The following is a 26,597-nucleotide window of genomic DNA, read 5'->3' on the forward strand; positions in this document are numbered from 1 at the left end:
GTCAGTGTGGTGACCAGTCAGTGTAGTGCCAGTAAGAGTGGTGCCCGGTCAGTGTAATGAATGGTCAGTGTGGTGCCCAGTCATTGTGGTTCCCAGTAAGTGTGGTGCCAGTCAGTTTGGTGCCAGTCAGTGTGGTGCCCGGTCAGTGTGCTGCCAGTCAGTGTGGTGCCCGGAGGTGCAGTGCCAGGTCAGTGTGGTGCCCAGTCAGTGTGTTGCCAGTCAGTGTGGTGCCAATCAGTGTGCTGCGAATCAGTGTGGTGCCAGTCAGTTTGGTGCCAGTCAGTGTGGTGCCCAGTCAGTATGGTGTATGGTTAGTGTGGTGCCAGTCAGTGCTGTGCCCAGTCAGTTTGCCAATCAGTGTGGTGCCAGTCTGTGTGGTGCCAGTCTGTGTGGTGCCCAGTCAGTGCGGTGCCCGGTCAATGCGGTGCCCAGTAAGTATGCTGCCCAGTCCGTGTGGTGCCAGTAAGTGTGGTGCCCGGTCAGTGTGGTGCTCGGTCAGTTTGGTGCCCGGTCAGTCTGGTGCCCAGTCAGTGTGCTGCCCGGTCAGTGTGGGGCCCATTCACTGAGGTGCCCTGTCATGGTGGTGCCAGTCAGTTTGGTGTCTGGTCAGTGTGGTGCCAGGTCAGTGTGGTGCCTGGTCAGTGTGGTGCCAGTCAGTGTGGTGCCCCGTCAGTGTGGTGCCTGGTCAGTGTGGTGCCCAGTCAGTGTGGTGCCCAGTCAGTGTGGTACCTGGTCAGTGTAGTGCCTGGTCAGTGTGGTGCCCAGTCATTGTGGTGCCCAGTCAGTGTGGTGCCAGTCAGTGTGGTGCTCGGTCAGGGTGGTGCCCGTTCAGTGTGGTGTCTGGTCAGTGTGGTGCCAGGTCAGTGTGGTGCCCAGTCAGTGTGGTGCCTGGTCAGTTTGGTGCCAGTCAGTGTGGTGCCCAGTCAGTGTGGTGCCAGGTCAGTTTGGTGCCAGTCAGTGTGGTGCCCAGTCAGTGTGGTGCCTGGTCAGTTTGGTGCCAGTCAGTGTGGTGCCCAGTCAGTGTGGTGCCCGGTCAGTGTGGTGCCTGGTCAGTGTGGTGCCCAGTCAGTGTGGTGCCTGGTCAGTGTAGTGCCTGGTCAGTGTGGTGCCCAGTCATTGTGGTCCCCAGTCAGTGTGGCGCCAGTCAGTGTGGTGCCAGTCAGTTTGGTGCCAGTCAGTGTGGTGCCCGGTCAGTGTGGTGTCTGGTCAGTGTGGTGCCAGGTCAGTGTGGTGCCTGGTCAGTGTGGTGCCAGTCAGTGTGGTTCCCAGTCAGTGTGGTGCCTGGTCAGTGTGGTGCCTAATCAGTGTGGTGTCCAGTCAGTGTGGTGCCCGGTCAGTGTGGTGCCCAGTCAGTGTGGAGCCAGTCAGTGTGGTGCCAGTCAGTTTGGTGCCAGTCAGTGTGGTGCCCGGTCAGTGTGGTGCCAGACAGTGTGGTGCCCGGACAGTGCAGTGCCCAGTCAGTGTGGTGCCCGGTCAGTGTAGTGTGAGTCAGCATGTTGCCAGTCAGTGTGGTGCCAGTGAGTGCAGTGCCAGTCAGTGCAGTGCCAGTCAGTGCAGTGCGCAATCAGTGTGCTGCCAGTCAGTGTGGTGCCATTTCAGTGTGGTGTCAGTCAGTGTGGTGCCAGTCAGTGAAGTGCCCAGACAGTTTGTTGCCCGGCTGATGTGGTGCCTGGTCAGTGTGGTGCCCAGTCAGTGTGGTTCCAGTCAGTTTGGTTCCAGTCAGTTTGGTGCTGGTCAGTGTGGTGCCCGGTCAGTGTGGTGCCAGTCTGTGTGGTGCTCGGTCAGTGTGGTGCCCGTTCAGTGTGGTGTCTGGTCAGTGTGGTGCCAGGTCAGTGTGGTGCCCAGTCAGTGTGGTGCCTGGTCAGTTTGGTGCCAGTCAGTGTGGTGCCCAATCAGTGTGGTGCCAGGTCAGTTTGGTGCCAGTCAGTGTGGTGCCCAGTCAGTGTGGTGCCTGGTCAGTTTGGTGCCAGTCAGTGTGGTGCCCAGTCAGTGTGGTGCCCGGTCAGTGTGGTGCCTGGTCAGTGTGGTGCCCAGTCAGTGTGGTGCCTGGTCAGTGTAGTGCCTGGTCAGTGTGGTGCCCAGTCATTGTGGTCCCCAGTCAGTGTGGCGCCAGTCAGTGTGGTGCCAGTCAGTTTGGTGCCAGTCAGTTTGGTGCCCGGTCAGTGATGTGCCAGACTGTGTGGTGCCCGGACAGCGCAGTGCCCAGTCAGTGTGGTGCCTGGTCAGTGTAGTGTGAGTCAGCATGTTGCCAGTCAGTGTGGTGCCAGTGAGTGCAGTGCCAGTCAGTGCAGTGCCCAGTCAGTGTGCTGCCAGTCAGTGTGGTGCCTGGTCAGTGTGGTGCCAGTCACTGTGGTGCCAGTCAGTGAAGTGCCCAGACAGTTTGTTGCCCGGCTGATGTGGTGCCTGGTCAGTGTGGTGCATGGTCCGTGTTCTGCCAGTAAGTGTGGCGCCCAGTCATTGTTGTGCCTGGTCAGTGTGGTGCCCAGTCTGTGCGGTGCCCAGTCAGTGTGGTTCCAGTCAGTTTGGTGCCAGGTCAGAGCAGTGCCAGTCAGTGTGGTTCCCAGTCAGTGTGGTGCCAGAAGGGGTGATGCCAGTCAGTGTGGGGACTGGTCAGTGTGGCATCGGTCAGTGTGGTGCCCAGTCAGTGTGGTGCCCAATCAGTGTGGTGCCAGTCAGTGTGGTGCCAGTCACTGTAGTGCACGGTCATTGCAGTGCCAATCAATGTGGTCCCCAGTCAGTGTGGTGCTAGTCAATGTGGTGCCAGTCAGTGTGGTGCCTGTCTGTGTGGTGCGCAGTCAGTGTGGTGCATAGGCAACGTGGTGCGCAGTCAGCGTGGTGCCAGTCATTGTGGTGCCCGTTCAGTGTGGTGCCCAGTCAGTTTGCTGCCGGCCAGTGTGGTGCCCAGTCAGTGTGGTGCCAGTCTGTGTGGTGCCCGGTCAGTGTGGTGCCTGGTCAGTGTGGTGCCTAATCAGTGTGGTGTCCAGTCAGTGTGGTGCCCGGTCAGTGTGGTGTCAGTCAGTGTGGTGCCCAGTCAGTGTGGTGCCCAGTCAGTGTGGTGCCTGGTCAGTGTGGTGCCCAGTCAGTGTGGTGCCCAGTCAGTGTGGTGCCTGGTCAGTGTGGTGTCAGTCAGTGTAGAGCCCAGTCAGTGTGGTGCCCAGTCAGTTTGGTGCCCAGTCAGTTTGGTGCTGGTCAGTGTGGTGCCCAGTCAGTGTGGTGCCAGTCTGTGTGGTGCCCAGTCAGTGTGGTGCCTGGTCAGTGTGGTGCCTGGTCAGTGTGGTGCCTCGTCAGTTTGGAGCCCAGTCAGTGTGGTGCCAGTCAGGGTGGTGCCAGTCAGTGTGGTGCCAGTCAGTGCGGTGCCAGGTCAGTGCAGTACAAGTCAGTGTGGTGCCCAGTCAGTGTTGTGCCAGTCAGTGTGGTGCCATTCAGTGCTCTGCCTGGAAAGTGTGGTGCCCAGTCAGTGTGGTGCCCACGTTAGTTCGACGCCCAGGTGTTGGTGTGTCCGGCAACAGTGGTGATCCAGTGCTGCTGCGCCCAGTTAGAGCAGTGACTGGTCAGTGTGCTGCCCAAGCCGTGTGGTGCTCGGTCTGTGCAGTGCCTGATTAGGGTGGTGCCCAATCTGTGTGGTGCCAGTCAATGTGGTGCCAGTCAGTGTGGTGACTGTCTGTGTGGTGCACAGTCAGTGTGGTGCACAGGCAATGTGTTGCGCAGTCAGCATGGTGCCAGTCATTGTGGTGCCCGGTCAGTGTGGTGCCCAGTCAGTTTGGTGCCGGTCAGTGTGGTGCCCAGTCAGTGTGGAGCCAGTCTGTGTGGTGCCCGGTCAGTGTGGTGCCTGGTCAGTGTGGTGCCTAATCAGTGTGGTGTCCAGTCAGTGTGGTGCCCAGTCAGTGTGGTGTCTGGTCAGTGTGGTGCCAGGTCAGTGTTCTGCCAGTCAGTGTGGCGCCCAGTCATTGTTGTGCCTGGTCAGTGTGGTGCCCAGTCTGTGCGATGCCCAGTCAGTGTGGTTACAGTCAGTTTGGTGCTGGTCAGTGTGGTGCCCAGTCAGTGTGGTGCCCGGTCAGTTTGGTGTCTGGTCAGTGTGGTGCCAGGTCAGTGTGGTGCCTGGTCAGTGTGGTGCCAGTCAGTGTGGTGCCCAGTCAGTGTGGTGCCTGGTCAGTGTGGTGCCCAGTCAGTATGGTGCCCAGTCAGTGTGGTGCCTGGTCAGTGTAGTGCCTGGTCAGTGTGGTGCCCAGTCATTGTGGTGCCCAGTCAGTGTGTTGCCAGTCAGTGTGGTGCCAGTCAGTTTGGTGCCAGTCAGTTTGGTGCCCGGTCAGTGATGTGCCAGACAGTGTGGTGCCCGGACAGCGCAGTGCCCAGTCAGTATGGTGCCCGGTCAGTGTAGTGTGAGTCAGCATGTTGCCAGTCAGTGTGGTGCCAGTGAGTGCAATGCCAGTCAGTGCAGTGCCAGTCAGTGCAGTGCCCAGTCAGTGTGCTGCCAGTCAGTGTGGTGCCATTTCAGTGTGGTGCCAGTCAGTGTGGTGCCAGTCAGTGAAGTGCCCAGACAGTTTGTTGCCCGGCTGATGTGGTACCTGGTCAGTGTGGTGCATGGTCAGTGTTCTGCCAGTCAGTGTGGCGCCCAGTCATTGTTGTGCCTGGTCAGTGTGGTGCCCAGTCTGTGCGGTGCCCAGTCAGTGTTGTTCTAGTCAGTTTGGTGCTGGACACTGTGGTGCCCAGTCAGTGTGGTGCCAGTCTGTGTGGTGCCCGGTCAGTGTGGTGCCTGGTCAGTGTGGTGCCTTGTCAGTGTGGTGCCTAGTCAGTTTGGAGCCCAGTCAGTGTGGTGCCAGTCAGGTTGGTGCCAGTCATTGTGGTGCCAGTCAGTGCGGTGCCAGGTCAGTGCAGTACAAGTCAGTGTGGTGCCCAGTCAGTGTGGTGCCAGTCAGTGTGGTGCCATTCAGTGTTCTGCCTGGAAAGTGTGGTGCCCAGTCAGTGTGGTGCCCAGGTTAGTTCGATGCCCAGGTGTTGGTGTGTCCGGCTACAGTGGTGACCCAGTGCTGCTGCGCCCAGTTAGAGCAGTGACTGGTCAGTGTGCTGCCCAAGCTGTGAGGTGCTCGGTCTGTGCAGTGCCTGATTAGGGTGGTGCCCACTCTGTTTGGTGCCAGTCAATGTGGTGCCAGTCGGTGTGGTGCCTGTCTGTGTGGTGCACAGTCAGTGTGGTGCACAGGCAATGTGGTGCGCAGTCAGCATGGTGCCAGTCATTGTGGTGCCTGGTCAGTGTGGTGCCCAGTCAGTGTGGAGCCAGTCTGTGTGGTGCCCAGTCAGTGTGGTGCCTGGTCAGTGTGGTGCCTAATCAGTGTGGTGTCCAGTCAGTGTGGTGCCCGGTCAGTGTGGTGTCTGGTCAGTGTGGTGCCAGTCAGTGTGGTGCCAGTCTGTGTAGTGCACGGTCATTGCAGTGCCAATCAATGTGCTCCCCAGTCAGTGTGGTGCCAGTCAGTGTGGTGCCAGTCAGGGTGGTGCCCGTCAGTGTGGTGCAAGTCAGTTTGGTGCCAGGTCAGTGCAGTGCCAGTCAGTGCGGTGCCCAGTCAGTGTGGTGCCATTCAGGTTGATGCCAGTCAGTGTGGTGCCAGTCAGTTTGGTGCCAGTCAATGTGGTGCCCAGCCAGTGTGGTGAGAGTCTGTGTGCTGCCCGGTCAGTGTGGTGCCTGGTCAGTGTGGTGCCCAGTCAGTGTGGTGCCCAGTCAGTGTAGTGCCAGTAAGAGTGGTGCCCGGTCAGTGTGGTGAATGGTCAGTGTGGTGCCCAGTCATTGTGGTTCCCAGTCAGTGTTTTGCCAGTCAGGGTGGTGCCAGTCAGTGCAGTGCCAGTCAGTTTGGTGCCAGTCAGTTTGGTGCCCGGTCGGTTTGGTGCCAGTCAGTGTGGTGCCCAGAGGTGCAGTGCCCGGTTAGTGTGGTGCCCAGTCAGTGTGGTGCCAGTCAGTGTGGTGCCAATCAGTGTGCTGCGAATCAGTGTGGTGCCAGTCAGTGTGGTGCCAGTCAGTGTGGTGCCCAGTCAGTATGGTGTATGGTTAGTGTGGTGCCAGTCAGTGCAGTGCCCAGTCAGTTTGCCAATCAGTGTGGTGCCAGTCTGTGTGGTGCCAGTCAGTGTGGTGCCCAGTCAATGCGGTGCCCGGTCAATGTGGTGCCCAGTAAGTATGCTGCCCAGTCCATGTGGTGCCAGTAAGTGTGGTGCCCAGTCAGTGTGGTGCTCGGTCAGTGTGGTGCCTGGTCAGCGTGGTGCCAAGTCAGTGTGCTGCCCAGTCAGTGTGGGGCCCATTCACTGAGGTGCCCTGTCATGGTGGTGCCAGTCAGTTTGGTGTCTGGTCAGTGTGGTGCCAAGTCAGTGTGGTGCCTGGTCAGTGTCGTGCCAGTCAACGTGGTGCATGGTCAGTGTGGTGCCTGGTCAGTGTGGTGCCTGGTCAGTGTAGTGCCTGGTCAGTGTGGTGCCCAGTCATTGTGGTGCCCAGTCAGTGTGGTGCCAGTCAGTGTGGTGCCAGTCAGTTTGGTGCCAGTCAGTGTGGTGCCCGGTCAGTGTGGTGCCAGACATTGTGGTGCCCAGTCAGTGTGGTGCCCGGTCAGTGTGGTGTCAGTCAGTGTACAGCCCAGTCAGTGTGGTGCCCAGTCAGTGTGGTGCCCAGTCAGTTTGGTGCCGGTCAGTGTGGTGCCCAGTCAGTGTGGTGCCAGTCTCTGTGGTGCCCGGTCAGTGTGGTGCCAGGTCAGTGTGGTGCCTAGTCAGTGTGGTGCCCAGTCAGTGTGGTGCTAGTAAGTGTGGTGCCCAGTCAGTGTGGTGCTAGTCAGTGTGTTGCCCGTTCAGTGTGGTTCCTGGTCAGTCTGGTGACCAGTCAGTGTGGAGCCCAGTCTGTGTGGTGCCCAGTCAGTGTGGTGCCCGGTCAGTTTAATGTCGGTCAGTTTGGTGCCAGTCAGATTGGTGCCAGTCAGGGTGGTGCCAGTCAGTGTGGTTCCAGTCAGTTTGGTGCCAGGTCAGAGCAGTGCCAGTCAGTTTGGTTCCCAGTCAGTGTGGTATTGGTCAGTGTGGTGCCCAGTCAGTGTGGTGCCCAGTCAGTGTGGTGCCAGTCAGTGAGGTGCCAGTCAGTTTAGTTCACAGTCATTGCAGTGCCAATCAATGTGGTGCCCAGTCAGTGTGGTGCCAGTCAGTGTGGTGCCAACCAGGGTGGAGCCAGTCAGTGTGGTGCCAGTACGTTTGGTGCCAGGTCAGTGCAGTGACAGTCAGTGTGGTTCCCAGTCAGTGTGGTGCCATTCAGTGTGATGCCAATCAGTTTGGTGCCAGTCAGCGTGGTCCCGGTCAGTGTGGTGCCCAGTCAGTGTGGTGCCCAGTCAGTTTGGTGCCTGTCAGTGAAGTGCCCAGTCAGTTTGTTGCTCGGCTGATGTGGTACCTGGTCAGTGTGGTGCATGGTCAGTGTTCTTCCAGCCAGTGTGGCGCCCAGTCATTGTTGTGCCTGTTCAGTGTGGTGCCCAGTCTGTGCAGTGCCCAGTCAGTGTGGTTCCAGTCAGTTTGGTGCCAGGTCAGAGCAGTGCCAGTCAGTGTGGTTCCCAGTCAGTGTGGTGCCAGAAGGGGTGATGCCAGTCAGTGTGGGGCCTGGTCAGTGTGGTATCGGTCAGTTTGGTGCCAGTCAGAGTGGTGCCAGTCAGGATGGTGCCAGTCAGTGTGGTTCCAATCAGTTTGGTGCCAGGTCAGAGCAGTGCCAGTCAGTGTGGTTCCCAGTCTGTGTGGTGCCAGAAGGGGTGACGCCAGTCAGTGTGGGGCCTGGTCAGTGTGGTATCGGTCAGTGTGGTGCCCAGTCAGTGTGGTGCCCAATCAGTGTGGTGCCAGTCAGTGTGGTGCCAGTCAGTGTAGTGCACGGGCATTGCATTGCCAATCAATGTGGTCCCCAGTCAGTGTGGTGCCAGTCAGTGTGGTGCCAGTCAGGTTGGTGCCAAACAGTGTGGTGCCATTCAGGGTGATGCCAGTCAGTGTGGTGCCAGTCAGTGTGGTCCCGGTCAGTGTGGTGCCCATTCAGTGTTGTGCCCGGTCAGTGTGGTGCCTATTCAGTGTGGTGCCCAGGTTAGTGTGATGCCCAGGTGTTGGGGTGCCCGGTTAGTGTGGTGACTGGCTGCTGCTGCGGCCAGTCAGCGTCGTGCACAGTAAGCGTGGTGCCCTGTCAGCATGGTGCCAGTCAGTGTGGTGCCTGGTCAGCGTGCTGCCCAGTCAGTTTGGTGCCAGTCAATGTGGTGCCCAGCCAGTGTGGTGAGAGTCTGTGTGGTGCCCGGTCATTGTGGTGCCTGGTCAGTGTGGTGCCCAGTCAGTGTGATGCCCAGTCAGTGTAGTGCCAGTAAGAGTGGTGCCTGGTCAGTCGTGACTGGTCAGTGTGGTGCCCAGTCATTGTGGTTCCCAGTCAGTGTGGTGCCAGTCAGGGTGGTGCCAGTCAGTGTGTTGCCAATCAGTTTGGTGCCAGTCAGTGTGGTGCCAGTCAGTGTGGTGCCAGTCAGTGTGGTGCCTGGAGGTGCAGTGCCGGGTCAGTGTGGTGCCCAGTCAGTGTGGTGCCAGTCAGTTTGCTGCCAAACAGTGTGCTGCGAAACAGTGTGGTGCCAGAAGGGATGATGCCGGTCATTGTGGGGCCTGGTCAGTGTGGTATCGGTCAGTGTGGTGCCCAGTCAGTGTGGTGCCCAGTCAGTGTGGTGCCAGTCATTGTGGTGCCAATCTGTGTAGTGCACGGTCATTGCAGTGCCAATCAATGTGGTCCCCAGTCAGTGTGGTGCCAGTCAGGGTGGTGCCAGTCAGTGTGGTGCCAGTCAGTTTGGTGCCAGGTTAGTGCAGTGTCATTCAGTGTGGTGCCCAGTCAGTGTGGTGCCATTCAGGGTGATGCCAGTCAGTGTGGTGCCAGTCAGTGTGGTCCCGGTCAGTGTGGTGCCCATTCAGTGTTCTGCCCGGTCAGTGTGGTGCCCAGTCAGTGTGGTGCCCAGGTTAGTGTGATGCCCAGGTGTTGGGGTGCCCGGTTAGTGTGGTGACTGGCTGCTGCTGCGGCCAGTCAGTGTCGTGCACAGTAAGCGTGGTGCACTGTCAGCATGGTGCCAGTCAGTGTGGTGCCTGGTCAGCGTGCTGCCCAGTCAGTTTGGTGCCAGTCAATGTGGTGCCCAGCCAGTGTGGTGAGAGTCTGTATGGTGCCCGGTCAGTGTGGTGCCTGGTCAGTGTGGTGCCCAGTCAGTGTGGTGACCAGTCAGTGTAGTGCCAGCAAGTGTGGTGCCCGGTCAGTGTAGTGAATGGTCAGTGTGGTGCCCAGTAATTGTGGTTCCCAGTCAGTGTGGTGCCAGTCATGGTGGTGCCAGTCAGTGTGGTGCCAGTCAGTTTGGTGCCAGTCAGTGTGGTGCCCGGTCAGTGTGCTGCCAGTCAGTGTGGTGCCCGGAGGTGCATTGCCAGGTCAGTGTGGTGCCCAGTCAGTGTGTTGCCAGTCAGTGTGGTGCCAATCAGTGTGCTGCAAATCAGTGTGGTGCCAGTCAGTGTGGTGCCAGTCAGTGTGGTGCCCAGTCAGTATGGTGTATGGTTAGTGTGGTGCCAGTCAGTGCAGTGCCCAGTCAGTTTGCCTATCAGTGTGGTGCCAGTCTGTGTGGTGCCAGTCTGTGTGGTGCCCAGTCAGTGCAGTGCCCGGTCAATGCGGCGCCCAGTAAGTATGCTGCCCAGTCCATGTGGTGCCAGTAAGTGTGGTGCCCGGTCAGTGTGGTGCCGGTCAGTGTGGTGCACAGTCAGTGTGGTGCTCGTTCAGTGTGGTGCCCGGTCAGTGTGGTGCCCAGTCACTGTGCTGCCCGGTCAGTTTGGGGCCCATTCACTGAGGTGCCCTGTCATGGTGGTGTCAGTCAGTTTGGTGTCTGGTCAGTGTGGTGCCAGGTCAGTGTGGTGCCTGGTCAGCGTGGTGCCAGTCAGTGTGTTGCCAGTCAGTGTGGTGTCAGTCAGTGTAGAGCCCAGTCCGTGTGGTGCCCAGTCATTGTGGTGCCCAGTCAGTTTGGTGCTGGTCAGTGTGGTGCCCAGTCAGTGTGGTGCCAGTCTGTGTGGTGCCAGTCAGGGTGGTGCCAGTCATTGTGGTGCCAGTCAGTGCGGTGCCAGGTCAGTGCAGTACAAGTCAGTGTGGTGCCCAGTCAATGCGGTGCCAGTCAGTGTGGTGCCATTCAGTGTTCTGCCTGGAAAGTGTGGTGCCCAGTCAGTGTGGTGCCCAGGTTAGTTCGATGCCCAGGTGTTGGTGTGTCTGGCTACAGTGGTGACCCAGTGCTGCTGCGCCCAGTTAGAGCAGTGACTGCTCAGTGTGCTGCCCAAGCCGTGAGGTGCTCGGTCTGTGCAGTGCCTGATTAGGGTGGTGCACACTCTGTGTGGTGCCAGTCAATGTGGTGCCAGTCAGTGTGGTGCCTGTCTGTGTGGTGCACAGTCAGTGTGGTGCACAGGAAATGTGGTGCGCAGTCAGCATGGTGCCAGTCATTGTGGTGCCCGGTCAGTGTGGTGCCCAGTCAGTTTGGTGCCGGTCAGTGTGGTGCCCAGTCAGTGTGGAGCCAGTCTGTGTGGTGCCCGGTCAGTGTGGTGCCTGGTCAGTGTGGTGCCTAATCAGTGTGGTGTCCTGTCAGTGTGGTGCCCGGTCAGTGTGGTGTCAGTCAGTGTATAGCCCAGTCAGTGTGGTGCCCAGTCAGTGTGGTGCCCAGTCAGTTTGGTGCCAGTCAGTGTGGCGCCCAGTCAGTGTGGTGCCAGTCTGTGTGGTGCCCGGTCAGTGTGGTGCCTGGTCAGTGTGGTGCCTAGTCAGTGTGGTGCCCAGTCAGTGTGGTGCTAGTCAGTGTGGTGCCCAGTCAGTGTGGTGCTAGTCAGTGTGTTGCCCGTTCAGTGTGGTTCCTGGTCAGTCTGGGGACCAGTCAATGTGGAGCCCAGTCTGTGTGGTGCCCAGTCAGTGTGGTCCCGGTCAGTGTGTTGCCTATTCAATGTTGTGCCCGGTCAGTGTGGTGCCCAGTCAGTGTGGTGCCCAGGTTAGTGTGATGCCCAGGTGTTGGGGTGCCCGGTTAGTGTGGTGACAGGCTGCTGCGGCGGCCAGTCAGTGTCGTGCACAGTAAGCGTGGTGCACTGTCAGCATGGTGCCAGTCAGTGTGGTGCCTGGTCAGCGTGCTGCCCAGTCAGTTTGGTGCCAGTCAATGTGGTGCCCAGCAAGTGTGGTGAGAGTCTGTGTGGTGCCCGGTCAATGTGGTGCCTGGTCAGTGTGGTGCCCAGTCAGTGTGGTGATCAGTCAGTGTAGTGCCAGTAAGAGTGGTGCCCGGTCAGTGTAGTGAATGGTCAGTGTGGTGCCCAGTCATTGTGGTTCCCAGTCAGTGTGTTGCCAGTCAGGGTGGTGCCAGTCAGTGTGGTGCCAGCCAGTTTGGTGCCAGTCAGTGTGGTGCCCGGTCAGTGTGCTGCCAGTCAGTGTGGTGCCCGGAGGTGCATTGCCAGGTCAGTGTGGTGCCCAGTCAGTGTGTTGCCAGTCAGTGTGGTGCCAATCAGTGTGCTGCAAATCAGTGTGGTGCCAGTCAGTGTGGTGCCAGTCAGTGTGGTGCCCAGTCAGTATGGTGTATGGTTAGTGTGGTGCCAGTCAGTGCAGTGCCCAGTCAGTTTGCCAATCAGTGTGGTGCCAGTCTGTGTGGTGCCAGTCTGTGTGGTGCCCAGTCAGTGCGGTGCCCGGTCAATGCGGCGCCCAGTAAGTATGCTGCCCAGTCCGTGTGGTGCCAGTAAGTGTGGTGCCCGGTCAGTGTGGTGCCGGTCAGTGTGGTGCCCAGTCAGTGTGGTGCTCGGTCAGTGTGGTGCCCGGTCAGTGTGGTGCCCAGTCAGTGTGCTGCCCGGTCAGTGTGGGGCCCATTCACTGAGGTGCCCTGTCATGGTGGTGCCAGTCAGTTTGGTGTCTGGTCAGTGTGGTGCCAGGTCAGTGTGGTGCCTGGTCAGCGTGGTGCCAGTCAGTGTGTTGCCAGTCAGGGTGGTGTCAGTCAGTGTAGAGCCCAGTCAGTGTGGTGCCCAGTCAGTGTGGTGCCCAGTCAGTTTGGTGCTGGTCAGTGTGGTGCCCAGTCAGTGTGGTGCCAGTCTGTGTGGTGCCAGTCAGGGTGGTGCCAGTCATTGTGGTGCCAGTCAGTGCGGTGCCAGGTCAGTGCAGTACAAGTCAGTGTGGTGCCCAGTCAATGCGGTGCCAGTCTGTGTGGTACCATTCAGTGTTCTGCCTGGAAAGTGTGGTGCCCAGTCAGTGTGGTGCCCAGGTTAGTTCGATGCCCAGGTGTTGGTGTGTCTGGCTACAGTGGTGACCCAGTGCTGCTGCGCCCAGTTAGAGCAGTGACTGCTCAGTGTGCTGCCCAAGCCGTGAGGTGCTCGGTCTGTGCAGTGCCTGATTAGGGTGGTGCCCACTCTGTGTGGTGCCAGTCAATGTGGTGCCAGTCAGTGTGGTGCCTGTCTGTGTGGTGCACAGTCAGTGTGGTGCACAGGAAATGTGGTGCACAGTCAGCATGGTGCCAGTCATTGTGGTGCCCGGTCAGTGTGGTGCCCAGTCAGTTTGGTGCCGGTCAGTGTGGTGCCCAGTCAGTGTGGAGCCAGTCTGTGTGGTGCCCGGTCAGTGTGGTGCCTGGTCAGTGTGGTGCCTAATCAGTGTGGTGTCCTGTCAGTGTGGTGCCCGGTCAGTGTGGTGTCAGTCAGTGTATAGCCCAGTCAGTGTGGTGCCCAGTCAGTGTGGTGCCCAGTCAGTTTGGTGCCAGTCAGTGTGGCGCCCAGTCAGTGTGGTGCCAGTCTGTGTGGTGCCCGGTCAGTGTGGTGCCTGGTCAGTGTGGTGCCTAGTCAGTGTGGTGCCCAGTCAGTGTGGTGCTAGTCAGTGTGGTGCCCAGTCAGTGTGGTGCTAGTCAGTGTGTTGCCCGTTCAGTGTGGTTCCTGGTCAGTCTGGGGACCAGTCAGTGTGGAGCCCAGTCTGTGTGGTGCCCAGTCAGTGTGGTCCCGGTCAGTGTGTTGCCTATTCAATGTTGTGCCCGGTCAGTGTGGTGCCCAGTCAGTGTGGTGCCCAGGTTAGTGTGATGCCCAGGTGTTGGGGTGCCCGGTTAGTGTGGTGACAGGCTGCTGCGGCGGCCAGTCAGTGTCGTGCACAGTAAGCGTGGTGCACTGTCAGCATGGTGCCAGTCAGTGTGGTGCCTGGTCAGCGTGCTGCCCAGTCAGTTTGGTGCCAGTCAATGTGGTGCCCAGCAAGTGTGGTGAGAGTCTGTGTGGTGCCCGGTCAATGTGGTGCCTGGTCAGTGTGGTGCCCAGTCTGTGTGGTGATCAGTCAGTGTAGTGCCAGTAAGAGTGGTGCCCGGTCAGTGTAGTGAATGGTCAGTGTGGTGCCCAGTCATTGTGGTTCCCAGTCAGTGTGGTGCCAGTCAGGGTGGTGCCAGTCAGTGTGGTGCCAGTAAGTTTGATGCCAGTCAGTGTGGTGCCCGGTCAGTGTGCTGCCAGTCAGTGTGGTGCCCGGAGGTGCATTGCCAGGTCAGTGTGGTGCCCAGTCAGTGTGTTGCCAGTCAGTGTGGTGCCAATCAGTGTGCTGCAAATCAGTGTGGTGCCAGTCAGTGTGGTGCCAGTCAGTGTGGTGCCCAGTCAGTATGGTGTATGGTTAGTGTGGTGCCAGTCAGTGCAGTGCCCAGTCAGTTTGCCAATCAGTGTGGTGCCAGTCTGTGTGGTGCCAGTCTGTGTGGTGCCCAGTCAGTGCGGTGCCCGGTCAATGCGGCGCCCAGTAAGTATGCTGCCCAGTCCGTGTGGTGCCAGTAAGTGTGGTGCCCGGTCAGTGTGGTGCCGGTCAGTGTGGTGCCCAGTCAGTGTGGTGCTCGGTCAGTGTGGTGCCCGGTCAGTGTGGTGCCCAGTCAGTGTGCTGCCCGGTCAGTGTGGGGCCCATTCACTGAGGTGCCCTGTCATGGTGGTGCCAGTCAGTTTGGTGTCTGGTCAGTGTGGTGCCAGGTCAGTGTGGTGCCTGGTCAGCGTGGTGCCAGTCAGTGTGTTGCCAGTCAGTGTGGTGTCAGTCAGTGTAGAGCCCAGTCAGTGTGGTGCCCAGTCAGTGAGGTGCCCAGTCAGTTTGGTGCTGGTCAGTGTGGTGCCCAGTCAGTGTGGTGCCAGTCTGTGTGGTGCCAGTCAGGGTGGTGCCAGTCATTGTGGTGCCAGTCAGTGCGGTGCCAGGTCAGTGCAGTACAAGTCAGTGTGGTGCCCAGTCAATGCGGTGCCAGTCAGTGTGGTGCCATTCAGTGTTCTGCCTGGAAAGTGTGGTGCCCAGTCAGTGTGGTGCCCAGGTTAGTTCGATGCCCAGGTGTTGGTGTGTCTGGCTACAGTGGTGACCCAGTGCTGCTGCGCCCAGTTAGAGCAGTGACTGCTCAGTGTGCTGCCCAAGCCGTGAGGTGCTCGGTCTGTGCAGTGCCTGATTAGGGTGGTGCCCACTCTGTGTGGTGCCAGTCAATGTGGTGCCAGTCAGTGTGGTGCCTGTCTGTGTGGTGCACAGTCAGTGTGGTGCACAGGAAATGTGGTGCACAGTCAGCATGGTGCCAGTCATTGTGGTGCCCGGTCAGTGTGGTGCCCAGTCAGTTTGGTGCCGGTCAGTGTGGTGCCCAGTCAGTGTGGAGCCAGTCTGTGTGGTGCCCGGTCAGTGTGGTGCCTGGTCAGTGTGGTGCCTAATCAGCGTGGTGTCCTGTCAGTGTGGTGCCCGACAGTGTGGTGTCAGTCAGTGTATAGCCCAGTCAGTGTGGTGCCCAGTCAGTGTGGTGCCCAGTCAGTTTGGTGCCAGTCAGTGTGGTGCCCAGTCAGTGTGGTGCCAGTCTGTGTGGTGCCCGGTCAGTGTGGTGCCTGGTCAGTGTGGTGCCTAGTCAGTGTGGTGCCCAGTCAGTGTGGTGCTAGTCAATGTGGTGCCCAGTCAGTGTGGTGCTAGTCAGTGTGTTGCCCGTTCAGTGTGGTTCCTGGTCAGTCTGGTGACCAGTCAGTGTGGAGCCCAGTCTGTGTGGTGCCCAGTCAGTGTGGTGCCCGGTCAGTTTAATGTCGGTCAGTTTGGTGCCAGTCAGATTGGTGCCAGTCAGGGTGGTGCCAGTCAGTGTGGTTCCAGTCAGTTTGGTGCCAGGTCAGAGCAGTGCCAGTCAGTTTGGTTCCCAGTCAGTGTGGTATTGGTCAGTGTGGTGCCCAGTCAGTGTGGTGCCCAGTCAGTGTGGTGCCAGTCAGTGAGGTGCCAGTCAATTTAGTGCACGGTCATTGCAGTGCCAATCAATGTGGTGCCCAGTCAGTGTGGTGCCAGTCAGTGTGGTGCCAATCAGGGTGGTGCCAGTCAGTGTGGTGCCAGTAAGTTTGGTGCCAGGTCAGTGCAGTGACAGTCAGTGTGGTTCCCAGTCAGTGTGGTGCCATTCCAAGTGATGCCAGTCAGTTTGGTGCCAGTCAGCGTGGTCCCAGTCAGTGTGGTGCCAGACAGTGAAGTGCCCAGTCAGTTTGTTGCCCGGCTGATCTGGTACCTGGTCAGTGTGGTGCATGGTCAGTGTTCTTCCAGCCAGTGTGGCGCCCAGTCATTGTTGTGCCTGGTCAGTGTGGTGCCCAGTCTGTGCGGTGCCCAGTCAGTGTGGTGCCAGTCAGTGTGGTGCCTGTCAGTGAAGTGCCCAGTCAGTTTGTTGCTCGGCTGATGTGGTACCTGGTCAGTGTGGTGCATGGTCAGTGTTCTTCCAGCCAGTGTGGCGCCCAGTCATTGTTGTGCCTGGTCAGTGTGGTGCCCAGTCTGTGCGGTGCCCAGTCAGTGTGGTTCCAGTCAGTTTGGTGCCAGGTCAGAGCAGTGCCAGTCAGTGTGGTTCCCAGTCAGTGTGGTGCCAGAAGGGGTGATGCCAGTCAGTGTGGGGCCTGGTCAGTGTGGTATCGGTCAGTTTGGTGCCAGTCAGAGTGGTGCCAGTCAGGATGGTGCCAGTCAGTGTGGTTCCAGTCAGTTTGGTGCCAGGTCAGAGCAGTGCCAGTCAGTGTGGTTCCCAGTCTGTGTGGTGCCAGAAGGGGTGATGCCAGTCAGTGTGGGGCCTGGTCAGTGTGGTATCGGTCAGTCTGGTGCCCAGTCAGTGTGGTGCCCAGTCAGTGTGGTGCCAGTCAGTGTGGTGCCAGTCAGTGTAGTGCACGGGCATTGCAGTGCCAATCAATGTGGTCCCCAGTCAGTGTGGTGCCAGTCAGTGTGGTGCCAGTCAGGTTGGTGCCAAACAGTGTGGTGCCATTCAGGGTGATGCCAGTCAGTGTGGTGCCAGTCAGTGTGGTCCCGGTCAGTGTGGTGCCCATTCAGTGTTGTGCCCCGTCAGTGTGGTGCCCATTCAGTGTGGTGCCCAGGTTAGTGTGATGCCCAGGTGTTGGGGTGCCCGGTTAGTGTGGTGACTGGCTGCTGCTGCGGCCAGTCAGTGTCGTGCACAGTAAGCGTGGTGCACTGTCAGCATGGTGCCAGTCAGTGTGGTGCCTGGTCAGCGTGCTGCCCAGTCAGTTTGGTGCCAGTCAATGTGGTGCCCAGCCAGTGTGGTGAGAGTCTGTGTGGTGCCCGGTCAGTGTGGTGCCTGGTCAGTGTGGTGCCCAGTCAGTGTGATGCCCAGTCAATGTAGTGCCAGTAAGAGTGGTGCCTGGTCAGTGGTGACTGGTCAATGTGATGCCCAGTCATTGTGGTTCCCAGTCAGTGTGGTGCCAGTCAGGGTGGTGCCAGTCAGTGTGGTACGAGTCAGTTTGGTGCCAGTCAGTGTGGTGCCAGTCAGTGTGGTGCCAGTCAGTGTGGTGCCCGGAGGTGCAGTGCCGTGTCAGTGTGGTGCCCAGTCAGTGTGCTGCCAGTCAGTTTGGTGCCAAACAGTGTGCAGCGAAACAGTGTGGTGCCAGAAGGGATGATGCCGGTCATTGTGGGGCCTGGTCAGTGAGGTATCGGTCAGTGTGGTGCCCAGTCAGTGTGGTGCCCAGTCAGTGTGGTGCCAGTCAGTGTGGTGCCAATCTGTGTAGTGCACGGTCATTGCAGTGCCAATCAATGTGGTCCCCAGTCAGTGTGGTGCCAGTCAGGGTGGTGCCAGTCAGTGTGGTGACAGTCAGTTTGGTGCCAGGTCAGTGCAGTGTCATTCAGTGTGGTGCCCAGTCAGTGTGGTGCCATTCAGGGTGATGCCAGTCAGTGTGGTGCCAGTCAGTCTGGCCCCGGTCAGTGTGGTGCCCATTCAGTGTTGTGCCCGGTCAGTGTGGTGCCCAGTCAGTGTGGTGCCCAGGTTAGTGTGATGCCCAGGTGTTGGGGTGCCCGGTTAGTGTGGTGACTGGCTGCTGCGGCCAGTCAGTGTCGTGCACAGTAAGCGTGGTGCACTGTCAGCATGGTGCCAGTCAGTGTGGTGCCTGGTCAGCGTGCTGCCCAGTCAGTTTGGTGCCAGTCAATGTGGTGCCCAGCCAGTGTGGTGAGAGTCTGTGTGGTACCCGGTCAGTGTGGTGACAGGTCAGTGTGGTGCCCAGTCAGTGTGGTGACCAGTCAGTGCAGTGCCAGTAAGAGTGGTGCCCGGTCAGTGTAGTGAATGGTCAGTGTGGTGCCCAGTCATTGTGGTTCCCAGTCAGTGTGGTGCCAGTCAGGGTGGTGCCAGTCAGTGTGGTGCCAGTCAGTTTGGTGCCAGTCAGTGTGGTGCCCGGTCAGTGTGCTGCCAGTCAGTGTGGTGCCCGGAGGTGCAGTGCCAGGTCAGTGTGGTGCCCAGTCAGTGTGTTTCCAGTCAGTGTGGTGCCAATCAGTGTGCTGCGAATCAGTGTGGTGCCAGTCAGTGTGGTGCCATTCAGTGTGGTGCCCAGTCAGTATGGTGTATGGTTAGTGTGGTGCCAGTCAGTGCAGTGCCCAGTCAGTTTGCCAATCAGTGTGGTGCCGTTCTGTGTGGTGCCAGTCTGTGTGGTGCCCAGTCAGTGCGGTGCCCGGTCAATGCGGTGCCCAGTAAGTATGCTGCCCAGTCCGTGTGGTGCCAGTAAGTGTGGTGCCCGGTCAGTGTGGTGCCGGTCAGTGTGGTGCTAAGTCAGTGTGGTGCTCGGTCAGTGTGGTGCCCGGTCAGTGTGGTGCCCAGTCAGTGTGCTGCCCGGTCAGTGTGGGGCCCATTCACTGAGGTGCCCTGTCATGGTGGTGCCAGTCAGTTTGGTGTCTGGTCAGTTTGGTGCCAGGTCAGTGTGGTGCCTGGTCAGTGTGGTGCCAGTCAGTGTGGTGCCCGGTCAGTGTGGTGCCTGGTCAGTGTGGTGCCCAGTCAGTGTGGTGCCCAGTCAATGTGGTGCCTGGTCAGTGTAGTCCCTGGTCAGTGTGGTGCCCAGTCATTGTGGTGCCCAGCCAGTGTGGTGCCAGTCAGTGTGGTGCCAGTCAGTTTGGTGCCAGTCAGTGTGGTGCCTGGTCAGTGTGGTGCCAGACAGTGTGGTGCCCGGACAGTGCAGTGCCCAGTCACTGTGGTGCCCGGTCAGTGTAGTGTGAGTCAGCGTGTTGCCAGTCAGTGTGGTGTCAGTGAGTGCAGTGCCAGTCAATGCAGTGCCAGTCAGTGCAGTGCCCAGTCAGTGTGCTGCCAGTCAGTGTGGTGCCATTTCAGTGTGGTGCCAGTCAGTGTGGTGCCAGTCAGTGAAGTGCCCAGACAGTTTGTTGCCCGGCTGATGTGGTACCTGGTCAGTGTGGTGCATGGTCAGTGTTCTGCCAGTCAGTGTGGCGCCCAGTCATTGTTGTGCCTGGTCAGTGTGGTGCCCAGTCTGTGCGGTGCCCAGTCAGTGTGGTTCCAGTCAGTTTGGTGCCAGGTCAGAGTAGTGCCAGTCAGTGTGGTTCCCAGTCAGTGTGGTGCCAGAAGGGGTGATGCCAGTCAGTGTGGGGCCTGGTCAGTGTGGTATCGGTCAGTGTGGTGCCCAGTCAGTGTGGTGCCCAGTCAGTGTGGTGCCAGTCAGTGTGGTGCCGGTCAGTGTAGTGCACGGTCATTGCAGTGCCAATCATTGTGGTCCCCAGTCAGTGTGGTGCCAGTCAGTGTGGTGCCAGTCAGGGTGGTGCCCGTCAATGTGGTGCAAGTCAGTTTGGTTCCAGGTCAGTGCAGTGCCAGTCAGTGCGGTGCCCAGTCAGTGTGGTGCCATTCAGGGTGATGCCAGTCAGTGTGGTGCCAGTCAATTTGGTGCCAGTCAATGTGGTGCCCAGCCAGTGTGGTGAGAGTCTGTGTGCTGCCCGGTCAGTGTGGTGCCTGGTCAGTGTGGTGCCCAGTCAGTGTGGTGCCCAGTCAGTGTAGTGCCAGTAAGAATGGTGCCCGGTCAGTGTGGTGAATGGTCAGTGTGGTGCCCAGTCATTGTGGTTCCCAGTCAGTGTGGTGCCAGTCAGGGTGGTGCCAGTCAGTGCAGTGCCAGTCAGTTTGGTGCCAGTCAGTTTGGTGCCCGGTCGGTTTGGTGCCAGTCAGTGTGGTGCCCAGAGGTGCAGTGCCCGGTCAGTGAGGTGCCCAGTCAGTGTGGTGCCAGTCAGTGTGGTGCCAATCAGTGTGCTGCGAATCAGTGTGGTGCCCAGTCAGTATGGTGTATGGTTAGTGTGGTGCCAGTCAGTGCAGTGCCCAGTCAGTTTGCCAATCAGTGTGGTGCCGTTCTGTGTGGTGCCAGTCTGTGTGGTGCCCAGTCAGTGCGGTGCCCGGTCAATGCGGTGCCCAGTAAGTATGCTGCCCAGTCCGTGTGGTGCCAGTAAGTGTGGTGCCCGGTCAGTGTGGTGCCGGTCAGTGTGGTGCTAAGTCAGTGTGGTGCTCGGTCAGTGTGGTGCCCGGTCAGTGTGGTGCCCAGTCAGTGTGCTGCCCGGTCAGTGTGGGGCCCATTCACTGAGGTGCCCTGTCATGGTGGTGCCAGTCAGTTTGGTGTCTGGTCAGTTTGGTGCCAGGTCAGTGTGGTGCCTGGTCATTGTGGTGCCAGTCAGTGTGGTGCCCGGTCAGTGTGGTGCCTGGTCAGTGTGGTGCCCAGTCAGTGTGGTGCCCAGTCAATGTGGTGCCTGGTCAGTGTAGTCCCTGGTCAGTGTGGTGCCCAGTCATTGTGGTGCCCAGCCAGTGTGGTGCCAGTCAGTGTGGTGCCAGTCAGTTTGGTGCCAGTCAGTGTGGTGCCTGGTCAGTGTGGTGCCAGACAGTGTGGTGCCCGGACAGTGCAGTGCCCAGTCACTGTGGTGCCCGGTCAGTGTAGTGTGAGTCAGCGTGTTGCCAGTCAGTGTGGTGTCAGTGAGTGCAGTGCCAGTCAATGCAGTGCCAGTCAGTGCAGTGCCCAGTCAGTGTGCTGCCAGTCAGTGTGGTGCCATTTCAGTGTGGTGCCAGTCAGTGTGGTGCCAGTCAGTGAAGTGCCCAGACAGTTTGTTGCCCGGCTGATGTGGTACCTGGTCAGTGTGGTGCATGGTCAGTGTTCTGCCAGTCAGTGTGGCGCCCAGTCATTGTTGTGCCTGGTCAGTGTGGTGCCCAGTCTGTGCGGTGCCCAGTCAGTGTGGTTCCAGTCAGTTTGGTGCCAGGTCAGAGTAGTGCCAGTCAGTGTGGTTCCCAGTCAGTGTGGTGCCAGAAGGGGTGATGCCAGTCAGTGTGGGGCCTGGTCAGTGTGGTATCGGTCAGTGTGGTGCCCAGTCAGTGTGGTGCCCAGTCAGTGTGGTGCCAGTCAGTGTGGTGCCGGTCAGTGTAGTGCACGGTCATTGCAGTGCCAATCATTGTGGTCCCCAGTCAGTGTGGTGCCAGTCAGTGTGGTGCCAGTCAGGGTGGTGCCCGTCAATGTGGTGCAAGTCAGTTTGGTTCCAGGTCAGTGCAGTGCCAGTCAGTGCGGTGCCCAGTCAGTGTGGTGCCATTCAGGGTGATGCCAGTCAGTGTGGTGCCAGTCAATTTGGTGCCAGTCAATGTGGTGCCCAGCCAGTGTGGTGAGAGTCTGTGTGCTGCCCGGTCAGTGTGGTGCCTGGTCAGTGTGGTGCCCAGTCAGTGTGGTGCCCAGTCAGTGTAGTGCCAGTAAGAATGGTGCCCGGTCAGTGTGGTGAATGGTCAGTGTGGTGCCCAGTCATTGTGGTTCCCAGTCAGTGTGGTGCCAGTCAGGGTGGTGCCAGTCAGTGCAGTGCCAGTCAGTTTGGTGCCAGTCAGTTTGGTGCCCGGTCGGTTTGGTGCCAGTCAGTGTGGTGCCCAGAGGTGCAGTGCCCGGTCAGTGAGGTGCCCAGTCAGTGTGGTGCCAGTCAGTGTGGTGCCAATCAGTGTGCTGCGAATCAGTGTGGTGCCAGTCAGTGTGGTGCCAGTCAGTGTGGTGCCCAGTCAGTATGGTGTATGGTTAGTGTGGTGCCAGTCAGTGCAGTGCCCAGTCAGTTTGCCAATCAGTGTGGTGCCAGTCTGTGTGGTGCCAGTCAGTGTGGTGCCCAGTTAATGCGGTGCCCGGTCAATGTGGTGCCCAGTAAGTATGCTGCCCAGTCCATGTGGTGCCAGTAAGTGTGGTGCCCAGTCAGTGTGGTGCTCGGTCAGTGTGGTGCCTGGTCAGTGTGGTGCCAAGTCAGTGTGCTGCCCGGTCAGTGTGGAGCCCATTCACTGAGGTGCCCTGTCATGGTGGTGCCAGTCAGTTTGGTGTCTGGTCAGTGTGGTGCCAAGTCAGTGTGGTGCCTGGTCAGTGTGGTGCCAGTCAACGTGGTGCCCGGTCAGTGTGGTGCCTGGTCAGTGTGGTGCCCAGTCAGTGTGGTGCCCAGTCAGTTTGGTGCCTGGTCAGTGTAATGCCTGGTCAGTGTGGTGCCCAGTCATTGTGGTGCCCAGTCAGTGTGGTGCCAGTCAGTGTGGTGCCAGTCAGTTTGGTGCCAGTCAGTGTGGTGCCCGGTCAGTGTGGCGCCAGACATTGTGGTGCCCGGACAGTGCAGTGCCCAGTCAGTGTGGTGCCCGGTCAGTGTAGTGTGAGTCAGCGTGTTGCCAGTCAATGCAGTGCCAGTGAGTGCAGTGCCAGTCAGTGCAGTGCCCAGTCAGTGAGGTGCCAGTCAGTGTGGTGCCATTTCAGTGTGGTGCCAGTCAGTGTGGTGCCAGTCAGTGAAGTGTCCAGTCAGTTTGTTGCCCGGCTGATGTGGTGCCTGGTCAGTGTGGTGCATGGTCAGTGTTCAGCCAGTCAGTGTGGCGCCCAGTCATTGTTGTGCCTGGTCAGTGTGGTGCCCAGTCTGTGCAGTGCCCAGTCAGTGTGGTTCCAGTCAGTTTGGTGCCAGGTCAGAGCAGTGCCAGTCAGAGTGGTGCCAGTCAGGATGGTGCCAGTCAGTGTGGCTCCAGTCAGTTTGGTGCCAGGTCAGAGCAGTGCCAGTCAGTGTGGTGCCAGAGGGGGTGATGCCAGTTAGTGTGGGGCCTGGTCAGTGTGGTATTGGTCAGTGTGGTGCCCAGTCAGTGTGGTGCCAGTCAGTGTGGTGCCAGTCAGTGTAGTGCACGGTCATTGCAGTGACAATCAATGTGGTCCCCAGTCAGTACGGTGCCAGTCAGTGTGGTGCCAGTCAGGTTGGTGCCATTAAGTGTGGTGCTAGTCAGTTGGTGCCAGGTCAGTGCAGTTCCAGTCAGTGTGGTGCCCAGGCAGTGTGGTGCCATTCAGGGTGATGCCAGTCAGTGTGGTGCCAGTCAAGGTAGTGCCGGTCAGTGTGGTGTCCATTCAGTGTTGTGCCCGGTCAGTGTGGTGCCCAGTCAGTGTGGTGCCCAGGTTAGTGTGATGCCCAGGTGTTGGGGTGCCCGGTTAGTGTGGTGACTGGGTGCTGCTGCGGCCAGTCAGTGTCGTGCACAGTAAGCGTGGTGCACTTTCAGCATGGTGCCAGTCAGTGTGGTGCCTGGTCAGCGTGCTGCCCAGTCAGTTTGGTGCCAGTCAATGTTGTGCCCAGCCAGTGTGGTGAGAGTCTGTGTGGTGCCCGGTCAGTGTGGTGCCTGGTCAGTGTGGTGCCCAGTCAGTGTGGTGCCCAGTCAGTGTGGTGTCCAGTCAGTGTGGTGCCCGGTCAGTGTGGTGTCAGTCAGTGTGGTGCCCAGTCAGTGTGGTGCCCAGTCAGTGTGGTGCCTGGTCAGTGTGGTGCCTGATCAGTGTGGTGCCCAGTCAGTGTGGTGCCCAGTCAGTATGGTGCTCGGACAGTGTGGTGTCAGTCAGTGTAGAGCCCAGTCCGTGTGGTGCCCAGTCAGTGTGGTGCCCAGTCAGTTTGGTGCTGGTCAGTGTGGTGCCCAGTCAGTGTGGTGCCAGTCTGTGTGGTGCCAGCCAGGGTGGTGCCAGTCATTGTGGTGCCAGTCAGTGCGGTGCCAGGTCAGTGCAATACAAGTCAGTGTGGTGCCCAGTCAATGCGGTGCCAGTCAGTGTGGTGCCATTCAGTGTTCTGCCTGGAAAGTGTGGTGCCCAGCCAGTGTGGTGCCCAGGTTAGTTCGATGCCCAGGTGTTAGTGTGTCTGGCTACAGTGGTGACCCAGTGCTGCTGCGCCCAGTTAGAGCAGTGACTGCTCAGTGTGCTGCCCAAGCCGTGAGCTGCTCGGTCTGTGCAGTGCCTGATTAGGGTGGTGCCCACTCTGTGTGGTGCCAGTCAATGTGGTGCCAGTCAGTGTGGTGCCTGTCTGTGTGGTGCACAGTCAGTTTGGTGCCGGTCAGTGTGGTGCCCAGTCAGTGTGGAGCCAGTCTGTGTGGTGCCCGGTCAGTGTGGTGCCTGGTCAGTGTGGTGCCTAATCAGTGTGGTGTCCTGTCAGTGTGGTGCCCGGTTGGTGTGGTGTCAGTCAGTGTACAGCCCAGTCAGTGTGGTGCCCAGTCAGTGTGGTGCCCAGTCAGTTTGGTGCTGGTCAGTGTGGTGCCCAGTCAGTGTGGTGCCAGTCTGTGTGGTGCCCGGTCAGTGTGGTGCCTGGTCAGTGTGGTGCCTAGTCAGTGTGGTGCCCAGTCAGTGTGGTGCTAGTCAGTGTGGTGCCCAGTCAGTGTGGTGCTAGTCAGTGTGTTGCACATTCAGTGTGGTTCCTGGTCAGTCTGGTGACCAGTCAGTGTGGAGCCCAGTCTGTGTGGTGCCCAGTCAGTGTGGTGCCCGGTCAGTTTAATGTCGGTCAGTTTGGTGCCAGTCAGATTGGTGCCAGTCAGGGTGGTGCCAGTCAGTGTGGTTCCAGTCAGTTTGGTGCCAGGTCAGAGCAGTGCCAGTCAGTTTGGTTCCCAGTCAGTGTGGTATTGGTCAGTGTGGTGCCCAGTCAGTGTGGTGCCAGTCAGTGAGGTGCCAGTCAGTTTAGTTCACGGTCATTGCAGTGCCAATCAATGTGGTGCCCAGTCAGTGTGGTGCCAGTCAGTGTGGTGCCAATCAGGGTGGTGCCAGTCAATTTGGTGCCAGTAAGTTTGGTGCCAGGTCAGTGCAGTGACAGTCAGTGTGGTTCCCAGTCAGTGTGGTGCCATTCAGTGTGATGCCAGTCAGTTTGGTGCCAGTCAGCGTGGTCCCGGTCAGTGTGGTGCCCAGTCAGTGTGGTGCCCAGTCAGTTTGGTGCCTGTCAGTGAAGTGCCCAGTCAGTTTGTTGCCCGGCTGATGTGGTACCTGGTCAGTGTGGTGCATGGTCAGTGTTCTTCCAGCCAGTGTGGAGCCCAGTCATTGTTGTGCCTGGTCAGTGTGGTGCCCAGTCTGTGCGGTGCCCAGTCAGTGTGGTTCCAGTCAGTTTGGTGCCAGGTCAGAGCAGTGCCAGTCAGTGTGGTTCCCAGTCAGTGTGGTGCCAGAAGGGGTGATGCCAGTCAGTGTGGGGCCTGGTCAGTGTGGTATCGGTCAGTTTGGTGCCAGTCAGAGTGGTGCCAGTCAGGATGGTGCCAGTCAGTGTGGTTCCAGTCAGTTGGTGCCAGGTCAGAGCAGTGCCAGTCAGTGTGGTTCCCAGTCTGTGTGGTGCCAGAAGGGGTGATGCCAGTCAGTGTGGGTCCTGGTCAGTGTGGTATCGGTTAGTGTGGTGCCCAGTCAGTGTGGTGCCCAATCAGTGTGGTGCCAGTCAGTGTGGTGCCAGTCAGTGTAGTGCACGGGCATTGCAGTGCCAATCAATGTGGTCCCCAGTCAGTGTGGTGCCAGTCAGTGTGGTGCCAGTCAGGTTGGTGCAAAACAGTGTGGTGCCATTCAGGGTGATGCCAGTCAGTGTGGTGCCAGTCAGTGTGATCCCGGTCAGTGTGGTGCCCATTCAGTGTTGTGCCCCATCAGTGTGGTGCCCATTCAGTGTGGTGCCCAGGTTAGTGTGATGCCCAGGTGTTGGGGTGCCCGGTTAGTGTGGTGACTGGCTGCTGCTGCGGCCAGTCAGTGTCGTGCACAGTAAGCGTGGTGCACTGTCAGCATGGTGCCAGTCAGTGTGGTGCCTGGTCAGCGAGCTGCCCAGTCAGTTTGGTGCCAGTCAATGTGGTGCCCAGCCAGTGTGGTGAGAGTCTGTGTGGTGCCCGGTCAGTGTGGTGCCTGGTCAGTGTGCTGCCCAGTCAGTGTGATGCCCAGTCAGTGTAGTGCCAGTAAGAGTGGTGCTGGTCAGTGGTGACTGGTCAGTGTGGTGCCCAGTCATTGTGGTTCCCAGTCAGTGTGGTGCCAGTCAGGGTGGTGCCAGTCAGTGTGGTGCCAGTCAGTTTGGTGCCAGTCAGTGTGGTGCCAGTCAGTGTGGTGCCAGTCAGTGTGGTGCCTGGAGGTGCAGTGCCGGGTCAGTGTGGTGCCCAGTCAGTGTGGTGCCAGTCAGTTTGGTGCCAAACAGTGTGCTGCGAAACAGTGTGGTGCCAGAAGGGATGATGCCGGTCATTGTGGGGCCTGGTCAGTGTGGTATCGGTCAGTGTGGTGCCCAGTCAGTGTGGTGCCCAGTCAGTGTGGCGCCAGTCAGTGTGGTGCCAGTCTGTGTAGTCCACGGTCATTGCAGTGCCAATCAATGTGGTCCCCAGTCAGTGTGGTGCCAGTCAGGGTGGTGCCAGTCAGTGTGGCGCCAGTCAGTTTGGTGCCAGGTCAGTGCAGTGTCATTCAGTGTGGTGCCCAGTCAGTGTGGTGCCATTCAGGGTGATGCCAGTCAGTGTGGTGCCAGTCAGTGTGTTCCCAGTCAGTGTGGTGCCCATTCAGTGTTGTGCCCGGTCTGTGTGGTGCCCAGTCAGTGTGGTGCCCAGGTTAGTGTGATGCCCAGGTGTTGGGTGCCCGGTTAGTGTGGTGACTGGCTGCTGCTGCGGCCAGTCAGTGTCGTGCACAGTAAGCGTGGTGCACTGTCAGCATGGTGCCAGTCAGTGTGGTGCCTGGTCAGCGTGCTGCCCAGTCAGTTTGGTGCCAGCCAATGTGGTGCCCTGCCAGTGTGGTGAGAGTCTGTGTGTTGCCCGGTCAGTGTGGTGCCTGGTCAGTGTGGTGCCCAGTCAGTGTGGTGACCAGTCAGTGTAGTGCCAGTAAGAGTGGTGCCCGGTCAGTGTAGTGAATGGTCAGTGTGGTGCCCAGTCATTGTGGTTCCCAGTCAGTGTGGTGCCAGTCAGGGTGGTGCCAGTCAGTGCGGTGCCAGTCAGTTTGGTGCCAGTCAGTATGGTGCCCGGTCGGTGTGGTGCCAGTCAGTGTGGTGCCCAGAGGTGCAGTGCCCGGTCAGTGTGGTGCCCAGTCAGTGTGGTGCCAATCAGTGTGCTGCGAATCAGTGTGGTGCCAGTCAGTGTGGTGCCAGTCAGTGTGGTGCCCAGTCAGTATGGTGTATGGTTAGTGTGGTGCCAGTCAGTGAAGTG

Source organism: Somniosus microcephalus, unplaced genomic scaffold (genome assembly GCF_052327205.1).
Source record: "Somniosus microcephalus isolate GS21.2 unplaced genomic scaffold, FLI_Smic_1.0 unresolved_chr1, whole genome shotgun sequence".
Lineage (NCBI taxonomy): Eukaryota > Metazoa > Chordata > Chondrichthyes > Squaliformes > Somniosidae > Somniosus > Somniosus microcephalus.